A 13,431-nucleotide genomic window follows, 5' to 3' on the forward strand; every position below is an offset into this window, starting at 1 on the left:
TTGGGGTTATTCCGATGGGGTACGTTGTATTTCTGCGAGGCAGGGACGCTATTTATTTTATGAACAATACCAACACAAAATTTTAACATGTTCATTATTCTCTTTACCCTTTTCTCTTACACCCAGAGCATTTACAAATACATATGTTCATTTACTGTCTTCTTTTTGTAACACAATTACATCAGTGGATGATTAATACAGCAGTATCTTGCAATACATCATTAAGTCAGTCATGATAAACATACTGAGATGAAGAATATCCCGTTTTCAATAAGGTTGAAGGTATTTCCTCATAATTCCTCTTCTTTGTTCTTTGTAAGCACTATTCATTTGAACAACCTCTTAAACTGGATTATATCAGTACATTCATTTATATACTTAATCCATTCCATAGTTTAATTCCACATACCGTATTTTCCGCACTATAAGGCGCACCTAAAAACCACAAATTTTCTCAAAAGCTGACAGTGCGCCTTATAACCCGGTGCGCTTTATATATGGATTAATATTACGATTCATTTTCATAAAGTTTCGATCTCGCAACTTCGGTAAACAGCCGCCATCTTTTTTCCCGGTAGAACAGGAAGCGCTTCTTCTTCTACGCAAGCAACCGCCAAGGTAAGCACCCGCCCCCATAGAACAGGAAGCGCTTCTTCTTCTACTGTAAGCTACCACCCGCCCCCGGAAGAAAAAGAAGCGCGCGGATATTTCGTTTCATTTCCTTTGTGTGTTTACATCTGTAAAGACCAGACTACAAAATGCACGTACGGTGAATATTCGCACCACAGGGAATGAGAAGTCGTCCTTCACTGTGGTTCTAGCTTGCCATGCTAATGGCCAGAAACTTCCTCCCATGGTGATATTCAAAAGGAAGACCTTGCCAAAAGAGACCTTTCCAGCCGGCGTCATCATAAAAGCTAACTCGAAGGGATGGATGGATGAAGAAAAGATGAGCGAGTGGTTAAGGGAAGTTTACGCGAAGAGGCCGGGTGGCTTTTTTCACACAGCTCCGTCCATGTTGATATACGACTCTATGCGCGCCCACATCACAGATGGTGTCAAAAAACAAGTGAAGCACACAAATACAACACTCGCCGTCATTCCGGGTGGATTAACCAAAGAACTCCAACCGCTGGATATTGGTGTCAACAGGGCATTCAAATCACGACTGCGAACGGCGTGGGAACAATGGATGACCGAAGGCGAACACACCTTCACTAAAACAGGCAGACAGCGCCGGACGACATACGCCAACATTTGCCAGTGGATCGTAAATGCCTGGGCAGATATTTCGGTCACAACTGTGGTCCGAGCTTTCCGGAAGGCAGGATTCACAGAACTACTGGACAACAACAGCGACACTGACTCCGATGACTTCGACGAGACGGAACCGGCCATTTTGGATCCCACGCTTGCGCAACTTTTCAATTCGGACACCGAAGACGAAGAATTCGAAGGATTTACGAATGAAGAATAACTTCAGAAGGTGAGCGCTATGTTTATTTTGTGTGTTGTGACATTAACGTTCGAGCAACATTATGTTGCTATTGCTCTACACCATTTTGAATTTTACTATGTTTGTGATTGCACATTTGCGTACATTTTGGGACAGAGTTGTTAGAACGCTGGTTTTCAATATATTATTAAAGTTTGACTGAACTATCTGACTGTTTTTTTGACATTCCCTTTAGCGCAGCGTAGGCGCGGCTTATAATCCGGGGCGGCTTATTGGTGGACAAAGTTATGAAATATGCAATTCATTGAAGGTGCGGCTAATAATCCGGTGCGCCTTATAGTGCGGAAAATACGGTACTGATATGCTAAAGGTCTTAAATGTTGTACGTGCATACAAATGTTTTAAGTTAGTTTTTCCTCTAAGGTTATATTTCTCCTCTTTAGTTGAGAGGAATTGTTGTACATTCTTGGGGGACTACAGAATTTTGACCGTGATTGCAGTACCATTTCTGGCCACATTATTGCATATGGCACCTTTAATGATATTAGCAAAGCAAGTTCAGCGGGAAGTCACACTCAAACAGGATACCTGCAATGATCAAACCTGACCAAAAGATGAATGAATGCAGCTGAGATAGGCTCCAGCATCCCCTGCACCCCGGAAAGGGATAAGCGGTAGAAAATGGATGGATGGATGGATGACTCAAACAAACACTGCATTGCATAGGGGGCAGGGTTTCTCCTATATTGTCAAAATACTTGTGGCGGTGGGGTTGTGGCAAGCGTGATTAACATGACGGCATTATATAATGTGCATAATTGCTATGATGCATACATTTTCTTTAAAAAGGCTAAACAAATGTATGGTATTATTAATCAGTATTGTCAAGGGCTATCAAACAATACAAATATTTAATCGCGATTAACCGCAGTTTGTTCATAGTCAACTCAAAATTAATCGCAGATAGACATCTTTTTTTTTTTTTATAATTAATGAGAGTACCTTATGCTTTTTTAAACAGCTCAATACAAAATGGAAATAGATGTGCTTTTAATAACAATTTAAAAAAATGAGAGCGTTGGTGTCTTGCCAGATTTTGTATTTTGTACAAATACAGAATATGAATTACTGCTGTAGGTGCATTTGCATTCAGAGGAGGAGCGACACTTGTTTAGATACCAGTTTTGTATATTAATACCCAAAAATGTTATTATTAAAATGAAATGAAACAATGGATATCCGCTAACTTTTTGCAATTCAACGCCAAGAAAACGAAAATGCGGATTGCCGGTCCTGCGAGACACCGACATCTATTTAATAATACCACCTTAACATTTGACAACCAAACAATTACACAAGGCGACTCGGTAAAGAATCTGGGTATTATCTTCGACCCAACTCTCTCGTTTGAGTCACACATTCAGAGTGTTACTAAAACGGCCTTCTTTCATCTCCGTAATATCGCTAAAATTCGTTCCATTTTGTCCACTAGCGACGCTGAGATCATTATTCATGCGTTCGTTACGTCTCGTCTCGATTACTGTAACGTATTATTTTCGGGTCTCCCTATGTCTAGCATTAAAAGATTACAGTTGGTACAAAATGCGGCTGCTAGACTTTTGACAAGAACAAGAAAGTTTGATCATATTACGCCTATACTGGCTCACCTGCACTGGCTTCCTGTGCACTTAAGATGCGACTTTAAGGTTTTACTACTTACGTATAAAATACTACACGGTCTAGCTCCATCCTATCTTGCTAATTGTATTGTGCCATATGTCCCGGCAAGAAATCTGCGTTCAAAGAACTTAGGCTTATTAGTGATTCCCAGAGCCCAAAAAAAGTCTGCGGGCTATAGAGCGTTTTCTATTGGGGCTCCAGTACTCTGGAATGCCCTCCCGGTAACAATTAGAGATGCTACCGCAGTAGAAGCATTTAAGTCCCATCTTAAAACTCATTTGTATACTCTAGCCTTTAAATAGACCAGTTGGTCTGCCGTTTCTTTTCTTTTCTGCTCTGCCCCCGCTCGCCTGTGCATCGGTTGGGAACATCTCTGCGCTGCTGACCCGTCTCCGCTCGGGATGGTCTCCTGCTGGCTCCACTATGGACTGGACTCTCACTATTATGTTAGATCCACTATGGACTGGACTTTCACAATATTATGTCAGACCCACTCGACGTCCATTGCATCCGGTCTCCCCTAGAGGGGGGGTGGGGGGGGGTCACCCACATATGCGGTCCTCTCCAAGGTTTCTCATAGTCATTCACATCGACGTCCCTCTGGGTTGTGAGTTTTTCCTTGCTCTTATGTGGGCTCTGTACCGCGGATGTCGTTGTGGCTTGTGCAGCCCTTTGAGACACTTGTGATTTAGGGCTATATAAATAAACTTTGATTGATTGAAAAATGTGGATTGATATGATCACGATTTGATTGTCAAAGATGTTTGGTATTGTTAAATGTGATATTTCTACCTGAATAAATGCTTCTGATATTCTGTACATTATGTGTTGTACAAGTTAATGGTATTAATATTGTTGCATGACAATGTCTTAACCTTATTCATTTATTAATGAAGTGTAATATTCAGACTGCTAAACAGTCTGTAATTGAGGACTATTAACCAGAGCATGTTGAAAAATAATATACACTTTATTTCCCCCTATATAGTCCTCAACTGATGTACTAGCATTTATTTAGGTATAACGATCACAGATTTCATTACAAAACATCTTTGACAATCGAAGCATGATCGTAATGTAAGACATTTTTCATTTTGTTACTGTAGTTAGTGTAGAGCTATTATTGTGAAGCCGGAAGGGTGTGATAGGTTTGAGAAGAGGTGTTTTGCCATTTTTTTTTGACGTTGTAACAAGAATGATCAATATTAAAGATATCCTGCCTCTGTCTTTCCTTTCCGCTGAGTTTATATTCCATCCTACTAAAGCAGTTAGTGTAACAATTTTTATTTTATGTTATTAATGCACTCAATTGTAATCCAAACATGGAAGTGCGCCAGCATGCGTTTGCTGCAATGACGTCTCACGGCGATGGAAGACAAAATGGTCTAGTATTGTGGGGAGAACGACTTGCTATGGCTTCGGACATAGACTTCCATAATGCACCCTTTTCTTTGTGCGTTTCTGCTCGCTATTTTCTCACTTGTTGCTCAACAGGAACTGAACGGCATTACACTTTTTCAAAAATGGAATAGTAGATGAAAAAGCAGTGCATTTCATACGCCTTAATAATAAACATTAGCGCAGTTAATGGAACTTATAGTTAACACGTTATTATTGTGGTAATTTTGACAGCCCTAATATTAACATATATTTTGACAACTTGCAGCCCTTGGTCATCACAAATGGTTTATTTTTTTATTATTTGCTCTATTTAGGGCCCGCAATGGCCCATTGCAAAAGGACTCCCACAGGGAGTCCTTTTGCAATGGGACATAAGGACCTATTGTTATTGTAACGTTTTATTATTCTTTATTAGGGACCGAGTCCCTTTGGGACAGAGGACCCTATTGTATTGCTAGCGTTTTATTATTATACCGCCGCCTCTTTGAGCTGTAATTTGACCCCCTTAACATGCTTCAAAACTCACCAAATTGGACACACACATCAGGACTGGTGACAATTGCGATCTAATCAAAAAACAAACCCCAAAACTCAAAATTGCGCTCTAGCGCCCCCTAGGAAGAAAACACAGACAAAACTGCCTGTAACTCCCAGTAGGAATGTTGTAGAGACATGAAACAAAAACCTCTATGTAGGTCTCACTTAGACCTATATTTCATACACTGACGACCCCCAGAAAAAATCAACAGGAAGTTTGCAATTCCCCCTTCAAAACAAAAGTTGTGTAAAAACAGTCACCTTTTTTCAAACATTATCTCCTTTGAGCGCGTTGGTCGTGTCGGCTTCAAATTAGCACAGGAGAGAGATTGAACCCTTCTGATTAAAATTTGATGAAAGAGTTTTAATTACTGCTCCAGTTTGGATTTTATGAGCCCTCAAAGTCGGTCCCTTCCATCGCTGCTTGCAGCTTTAATTATTATTATTATTCTTCCGCCGCCTCTTTGAACACTAATTTGACCCACTCAACATGCTTCAAAACTCACCATATTTGACACACTCATCAGGACCTGCGAAAATTGTCTTTTGATAAAAAAGCCGAACCCCAAAAATCAAAATTGCGCTCTAGCGCCCCCTAGGAAAAAAAATAAACAGACTGCCTGTAACTCCCACTAGGAAGGTCGGAGAGACATGAAACAAAAACCTCTATGTAGGTCTGACTTAGACCTAGTTCTCATAATTGTATGTCTTCGGGCTAAAATCAACAGGAAGTTGGCAATTCCCCCTTCAAGACAAAAAAGTACTAAAAACAGTCACTTTTGCCTCTTTGAGCTATAATTTGACCCCCTTAACATGCTTCAAAACTCACCAAACTTAACACACACATCAGGACTGGCTAAAACTGTGATCTAATGAAAAAACCTAACCCCAAATCTAAAAATTGTGCTCTACAGCAATTTTTTCATAAAACGCACAAAAAACTGCTCCTCGGATGAAAAATCTGACAAAACTGCCTGTAACTCCCACTGGGAAGGTCGGAGAGAGATGAAACAAAAACCTCTATGTAGGTCTCACTTAGACCTACATTTCATAAATTGACAACCCCCAGCAAAAATCAACAGGAAGTTTGCTATTCCCCCTTCAACACAACATTTTTGTAAAAACCCGTCACCTTTCTTCAAACATTATCTCCTCTGAGGGCGTTTGTTGTTTCGGCTTCAAAATTACTCAGGAGAGAGATTGAACCCTTCTGATTAAAAGTTGGTGAAAGAGTTGTGATACCTGCTCCGGTTTTGATTTTATGACCCTTCAAAGACCCGCTGCACTGATGCTCCTGCTCCAGAAAGCACCAACGTGCCCACACAATGCAGACAAGGTAGGTACACTAGACAAAAGTATTGGGACACTTCAGACTACAAGTAGACAAAAGTATTGGGACACTTAGGACTAGCACCTGCCAAATACGTGGGCCCGAACAACGCTGCTTGCAGCTTTAATTTTTAATTGTTGCTGCTTATTAGGTCCTTTAATGTGTGCAGCAAGCTGTTGGAGATATTTTATCAGTCTGTTGTGGCCAGTGCCCTGTACTTTGCAGTGGTTTGTTGGGGGAGCAGCACCAGCAAAAGGGACTTAAACCGGATTGATAAACTGATCCGGAAAACCGGCCAAACTATTGGCACGCAGTTGGAGGCGTTTGTGTCAGTGAGAGATAGGAGGACAGTGGACAAACTGCTGGCCATCATGGACAATCCTGCCCACCCACTCCACCTGACAATTGAGGGACAGCGGAGCTCATACTCCAACAGGCTCCTTCAGCTTCGTTCCCACAGTGTGCGATTCAAGAACTCCTTCATTCCACACTCCATCCAGCTGTATAATCACTCGCCATATAGTAATAGATGATATCTGCCTATTACCTGACACCTTCTATGTTAGCTACTTCTCTTTGTTTATAATGTTTATAATGTCTATTTTCTGCTGGATCTACTCTCCCTGTCACATATACTGTATATATTGTAATATTGTACATGGTCATTGGTATATATTGTATATATGTTATAGACATATTATAATATATCTGTATATATAATATACTCTACACATATTATGTATATATTCATATATATGTTAGATTTTTTATCGCTAAATTATTCCCATCCTTACACTTTCCATCATTGTAACTGAGCTACTGTGTTGAATAATTTCCCTTGTGGATCATTAAAGTTTGTCTAAGTCTTATTGTCCATTGCATTTTGTTGACACATTGCTAAACACCGACATTTATTTGATAATACCACCTTAACATTTGACAACCAAACAATTACACAAAGCGACTCAGTAAAGAATCTGGGTATTATCTTCGACCCAACTCTCTCCTTTGAGTCACACATTAAGAGTGTTACTAAAACGGCCTTCTTTCATCTCCGTAATATCGCTAAAATTCGTTCCATTTTGTCCACTAGCGACCCTGAGATCATTATTCATGCGTTCGTTACGTCTCGTCTCGATTACTGTAACGTATTATTTTCGGGTCTCCCTATGTCTAGCATTAAAAGATTACAGTTGGTACAAAATGCGGCTGCTAGACTTTTGACAAGAACAAGAAAGTTTGATCATATTACGCCTATACTGGCTCACCTGCACTGGCTTCCTGTGCACTTAAGATGCGACTTTAAGGTTTTACTACTTACGTATAAAATACTACACGGTCTAGCTCCAGCCTATCTTACCGATTGTATTGTACCATATGTCCCGGCAAGAAATCTGCGTTCAAAGAACTCCGGCTTATTAGTGATTCCCAGAGCCCAAAAAAAGTCTGCGGGCTGTAGAGCGTTTTCTATTCGGGCTCCAGCACTATGGAATGCCCTCCCGGTAACAATTAGAGATGCTACCTCAGTAGAAACATTTAAGTCCCATCTCAAAACTCATTTGTATACTCTAGCCTTTGAATAGCCCCCCTTTTTTTTAGACCAGTTGATCTGCCGTTTCTTTTCTTTTCTCCTCTGCTCCCCCCTATCCCTTGTGGAGGGGAAGACACACAGATCCGGTGGCCATGGATGGGGTGCTGACTGTCCGGGGTCGGGACCCGGGGTGGACCGCTCGCCTGTATATTGGTTGGGAACATCTCTGCGCTGCTGACCCGTCTCCGCTCGGGATGGTTTCCTGCTGACCCCACTGTGGACTGGACTCTTACTGTTATGCTGGATCCACTATGGACTGGACTCTCACAATATTATGTTAGACCCACTCGACATCCATTGCATTCGGTCTCCCTAGAGGGGGGGGGGGTTACCCACATATGCGGTCCTCTCCAAGGTTTCTCATAGTCATTCACATCGACGTCCCACTGGGGTGAGTTTTTCCTTGCCCTTATGTGGGCTATACCGAGGATGTCGTTGTGGCTTGTGCAGCCCTTTGAGACACTTGTGATTTAGGGCTGTATAAATAAACATTGATTGATTGATTGATTGATTTTTATTACTCCAGAGACTTCAAAAGTTTTAGTGACATTTTCTTGATTAAAAACGACTTGCAACAAATGTAGCATCTTTTTCTGTTGTTATGGGAGACTTTATTCGTGTTTAGAGAGGCTTTACTTCTGTCGCTCGATGTCCGCAACACACAGCGAGAGCTGCACCCAGCCTGACGTCACACTTGCCTGGCGCTGATGCTTCAACTGCATTTTCTCTCTTTAAAAGTCCTCTTAATATTTGCACATTGCTGTCGGTGGGTATATCTGGGATATATTAAAATACGTCCACATCGCAGACACGCTGCCTCCGCTTCACACAATCGCGTGCGTCATGCCTACGTCATCGCAACATCCGGTTTTGACAGCGCTCTTTCGGTGATCAAAGTCTTTTGTCAGCGGTTGAATTTTCAGTGCATTACTAGTCAATAGTGCGCAAAGAGGCTATAGTTAATATACGAAGATATACTTTGATTCCTAAGGAATGGCGATTGTTGAAGGACCGCAGTTGCGTACATGTTATGTACATTGCTTAAGTTGTTTATGTAAGTCAGTCGAAATATAAAGCTAACGTAGACATACTTGCCAACCCTCCCGAATTTTCCGGGAGACTCCCGATTTCAGTGTCTCTCCCGAAAATCTCCCGGGACAACCATTCTCCCGAATTTCTACCGATTTCCAGCTGGACAACTGTATTGGGGGCGTGCCTTAAAGGCACTGCCTTTAGCGTCGTCTCTCCCCTGAAAAAGAGACTATTATACAATATATGTCTCCGTTATCCATAGGTTTATCTATAACCCATAAAGTAGGCAGGCATGGAGCTATTTCTCAGCGTGTGTTTATTCCAGCCGGCACGTTAATACACACAACATCCGGATTCCCATCATGCATTGCTTCAAAACTACGGTGTGGTTGCATTTCTGACCTTTTGTACCATATTTTGTGTCTGTCAAAGTCCGGAAAGAGAGCGAGGTGGAAAAGCATTAAGAAGGACACGTCAGTAATGGAATGTCTGCTCGTTTCTCTTTTTTCTATTCTGAACCATTGGAAGAGCATACTGTATGTGGGTTAGAGTTGAACTTTTGGTCAGCCTGACCATTGTACAAAATGTTTTGATTGTTTATTATGACTAAGGGATTCAAGGATGTTGCAGAACAAACAGGTCCAAAACAACTGGACCTTGACACACGACGGAAACACATAAATGGCCAAGTAGACCAAGTCTATGTATGATTCGCATGATTCTCGATTCGTCCAGCGTCTCCGGAGACGTTGTCTGTTTGCATGGCAATTCAATCCAACCTTGTACCATTAGATTATGGGTAAATAAACCTCTTGTACTAAATTCACTTTTGTTGCTGTTTAAGATTCGGACATTCCACCACAACGGCAAGTAGTAATGTCCAAAATTTCCAGTCGGACAAACAATATTGGGGGCGTGCCTTAAAGGCACTGCCTTTAGCGTCCTCTCACCTGAAAAGGAGACTATTATATATGTCTCCGTTATCCATATCCATAGGTATATCTATAACCCATAACACGGTGGCCGAATGGATATAGTCACTCATGAACGGTCAAAGTGTCAGGCTTGTCCCTGACAGTTTGACTGTGTTTTAGTTTTTTCTCTGCGTTTGTCTTAGTTTTCTGTCCAGCGCTTTTATTTTGTCTTTATTTCCTACTTGTCTCCCTGAGTGCTGTGTCCCCTCAGCTGTGGCTGATTGGCACCTGGCCACACCTGGTGTCAATCAGCCAGCTGCTATTTAAACCCGCCTTCTCCTCCAGTCAGTGCTGGATTATTGATTGTCATTGTCGTTCCTACCTGTCGTGTTGTTGTTTGCTGTATGCTGTCGTTGCTAGCTGTGTGCGTTAAGCTATTCCCTGGATCCTGACTCCTGTTCCTGCTTCCTGGTTTCTGGTTCGTGTTTTCCTTTTCTTATTTTTGAACATTAAAACCATGTTTTCTTGTACCAAGCCTGCTGCCATCTCTGCATCTTGGGGTTCGTCAACAACACACCTTGACACAAAGAACCACAAGGCGGCATCAACGCAGTATTATGGGCCACCTTGCAAGCAACATCTCGTTCTCATTTGCGGATGTTTTCAACAAATCCGTGAAGGATATCAGAGATCGCTCGCCAGTCGCTCTGACTGGGGGTCGTCGACCCCCAGTCAGAGCGACTCCAAAACCAACAAAGCATGTAACTGTCGAAAGAAACCTGATTGCCCCCTCAACGGGGGGTGCTTACAAACATCAGTTGTCTACCAATCTAAGGTAATACGCAAGGACATTAACACATCCGACACATATGTAGGATTAACCGAGGGTGAATTCAAAACCAGATGGAACAATCACAAGGCTTCTTTCAGGAACAAAAACCTGCAAAATACCACAGAACTCAGCAAACACATTTGGGACCTCAAAGACAATAATGTTGAATATTCAATAACATGGCAAATTCTTGCATCCAGCACACCTTACAATAGTGGTAATAAAAGATGCAACCTATGCTTGAAAGAGAAACTGTTTATTATTTACCGTCCAGACCTGTCATCCCTCAACAAGCGCAGCGAAATTGTAACAACATGCCGCCATAGACGGAAACACCTCCTAGGTAACACATGAGCCAATCACCACGCCCCTAGGCCAGCCTGTACCCACCCACTCTGTGCCCTATATAAACCATGGTATGCGAATGCTCCCATTAAAATCTCCTGATGATTGAGGGTACCCCCCCCCCCTCATGAAACAGGCCTGTAGAGATGAAATAGTCTTGTGATTTTTTTTCCCACACATACATATATATATATATATATATATATATATATATATATATATATATATATATATATATATATATATATATATATAAGAAATACTTTAATTTCAGTGAATTCTAGCTATAAATATACTCCTCCCCCCTTAACCCCGACCCGCCCATCCCCCTAATCTCCCGAATTCGGAGGTCTTAAGGTTGGCAAGTATGAACGAAGATCCACGCTCATGTCCGTGTCTCCTCTAAACAGCCATAAAAAGATAAGAACCCCCCAAAATATATTACATTATATCAGTGGCGGGCCGTGCGTTTCTCACCTAGGCCTTCAGTGGTGTCCTACTTAGTCCGACTTCATCTCTCAAAATACCGTAATTCATGTCACCACATGGACACAGCTGGAGATACTATACAGAAACACACGTGCACACGACTGTGCATTGAATCTCTCAACAGTGTACGAAATGGTCTATTTTTCGGCGCATTTAACATTCAGTAAACCCGCTTCAGCAATTAAAACACATCTTACGTGGTACTGTCAAAATTAAAATAATTGTATAAAACATGAAAAAATAAAGAAATACAATATTTGAACTCACAATTCATAGCACCCATCCGACGCCGTCGTAGTTGGTTGATTTGTGTGAAAGTGGCGGGCAAACCATTTCGCCACCGGTGTTGTGCCAAAATGTGATTGCCTGCCAAAAATGGATTTCCTTCGCGGGAGCGCGCACCGCTCGCTAAACCTGCATTGCTTGGCTTCGTCTGTCCACAGCGGATTACTTGGTGTAAGACAAACTCTTTATCTTCGTGGTTATTGTACCGGCGAGTTTTCTGTGGCTTTCTATGGCTCGTATGGTTCCGGTGCCACTTCCCGTTTTCACAACTTTTGATTGGATACTCACTTGGGACTCCCAAGTGAGTATCCAATCACAGCACTACGCCAGCTAGAAGGCCTTACTGACAACGACTCGTGATCTGATTGGCTATCGCAATTGTCTATCAACTCTGTGTGTCCGTTCACTTACAGTGCACGGACGCCTGCATTGTTGATTCTGAAGTCTCCGGGCATATTTGGTACAGCATGGCAACATAAGCTAGCTGAATTCTGATTGGATACAAACTCTAAACTAAAAACAACAGCATTGGAAGGAGCATAATATGACATGAAGACTATATGAATACTTTTAGATATTTAGGGAAAGTAAATTAAAAATTACTTTTATCTAGAGATGTCCGATAATGGCTTTTTTGCCGATATCCGATATTCCGATATTGTCCAACTCTTAATTACCGATACCGATATATACAGTCGTGGAATTAACACATTATTATGCCTAATTTTGTTGTGATGCCCCGCTGGATGCATTAAACAATGTAACAAGGTTTTCCAAAATAAATCAACTCAAGTTATGGAAAAAAAATGCCAACATGGCACTGCCATATTTATTATTGAAGTCACAAAGTGCATTATTTTTTTTAACATGCCTCAAAACAGCAGCTTGGAATTTGGAATATGCTCTCCCTGAGAGAGCATGAGGAGGTTGAGGGGGGAGGGGGGTGTGTGTGTAGCGGGGGTGTATATTGTAGCATCCCGGAAGAGTTAGTGCTGCAAGGGGTTCTGGGTATTTGTTCTGTTGTGATTATGTTGTGTTACGGTGCGGATGTTCTCCCGAAATGTGTTTGTCATTCTTGTTTGGTGTGGGTTCACAGTGTGGCGCATATTTGTAACAGTGTTAAACTTGTTTATACGGCCACCCTCAGTGTGACCTATATGGCTGTTGACCAATCCAATCCAATCCACTTTATTTATATAGCACATTTAAACAACAAAATGTTTCCAAAGTGCTGCACAACAATATTAAACACAATTAAAAACAATATAAAATAAATGTGATTAAAAACAATTTCAAAGGGTAAAACCAATTAAAACAGTAAATAGAAAGCAAAAAGCAACATTTTAAAAACACAGAGGACAACAGAGGACCACACAACTCACGTAGTGTTAAAAGCCAGAGAATAAAAGTGGGTCTTAAGACGAGACTTAAAACACTCCACTGTGGGAGCAGTTCGAACATGGAGGGGCAGAGTGTTCCAGAGCTTAGGGCCGACCACAGAGAAGGCCCTGTCTCCCCTGGTTTTAAGTCTCGTCTTGG

The 13,431-nt window shown here is 41.6% G+C and overlaps 1 protein-coding gene across 4 annotated transcripts in view; it reads right to left on the bottom strand.

Moving 5' to 3' along the window:
• The window catches only part of cacna2d2a (calcium channel, voltage-dependent, alpha 2/delta subunit 2a), a 629,987-nt gene that overhangs the window by 75,102 nt on the left and 541,454 nt on the right, over nt 1-13,431 (bottom strand). The gene's annotated exons all lie outside the window — the stretch shown is intronic.

The sequence above is a fragment of the Nerophis lumbriciformis genome, linkage group LG38 (assembly GCF_033978685.3).
Source record: "Nerophis lumbriciformis linkage group LG38, RoL_Nlum_v2.1, whole genome shotgun sequence".
NCBI lineage: Eukaryota > Metazoa > Chordata > Actinopteri > Syngnathiformes > Syngnathidae > Nerophis > Nerophis lumbriciformis.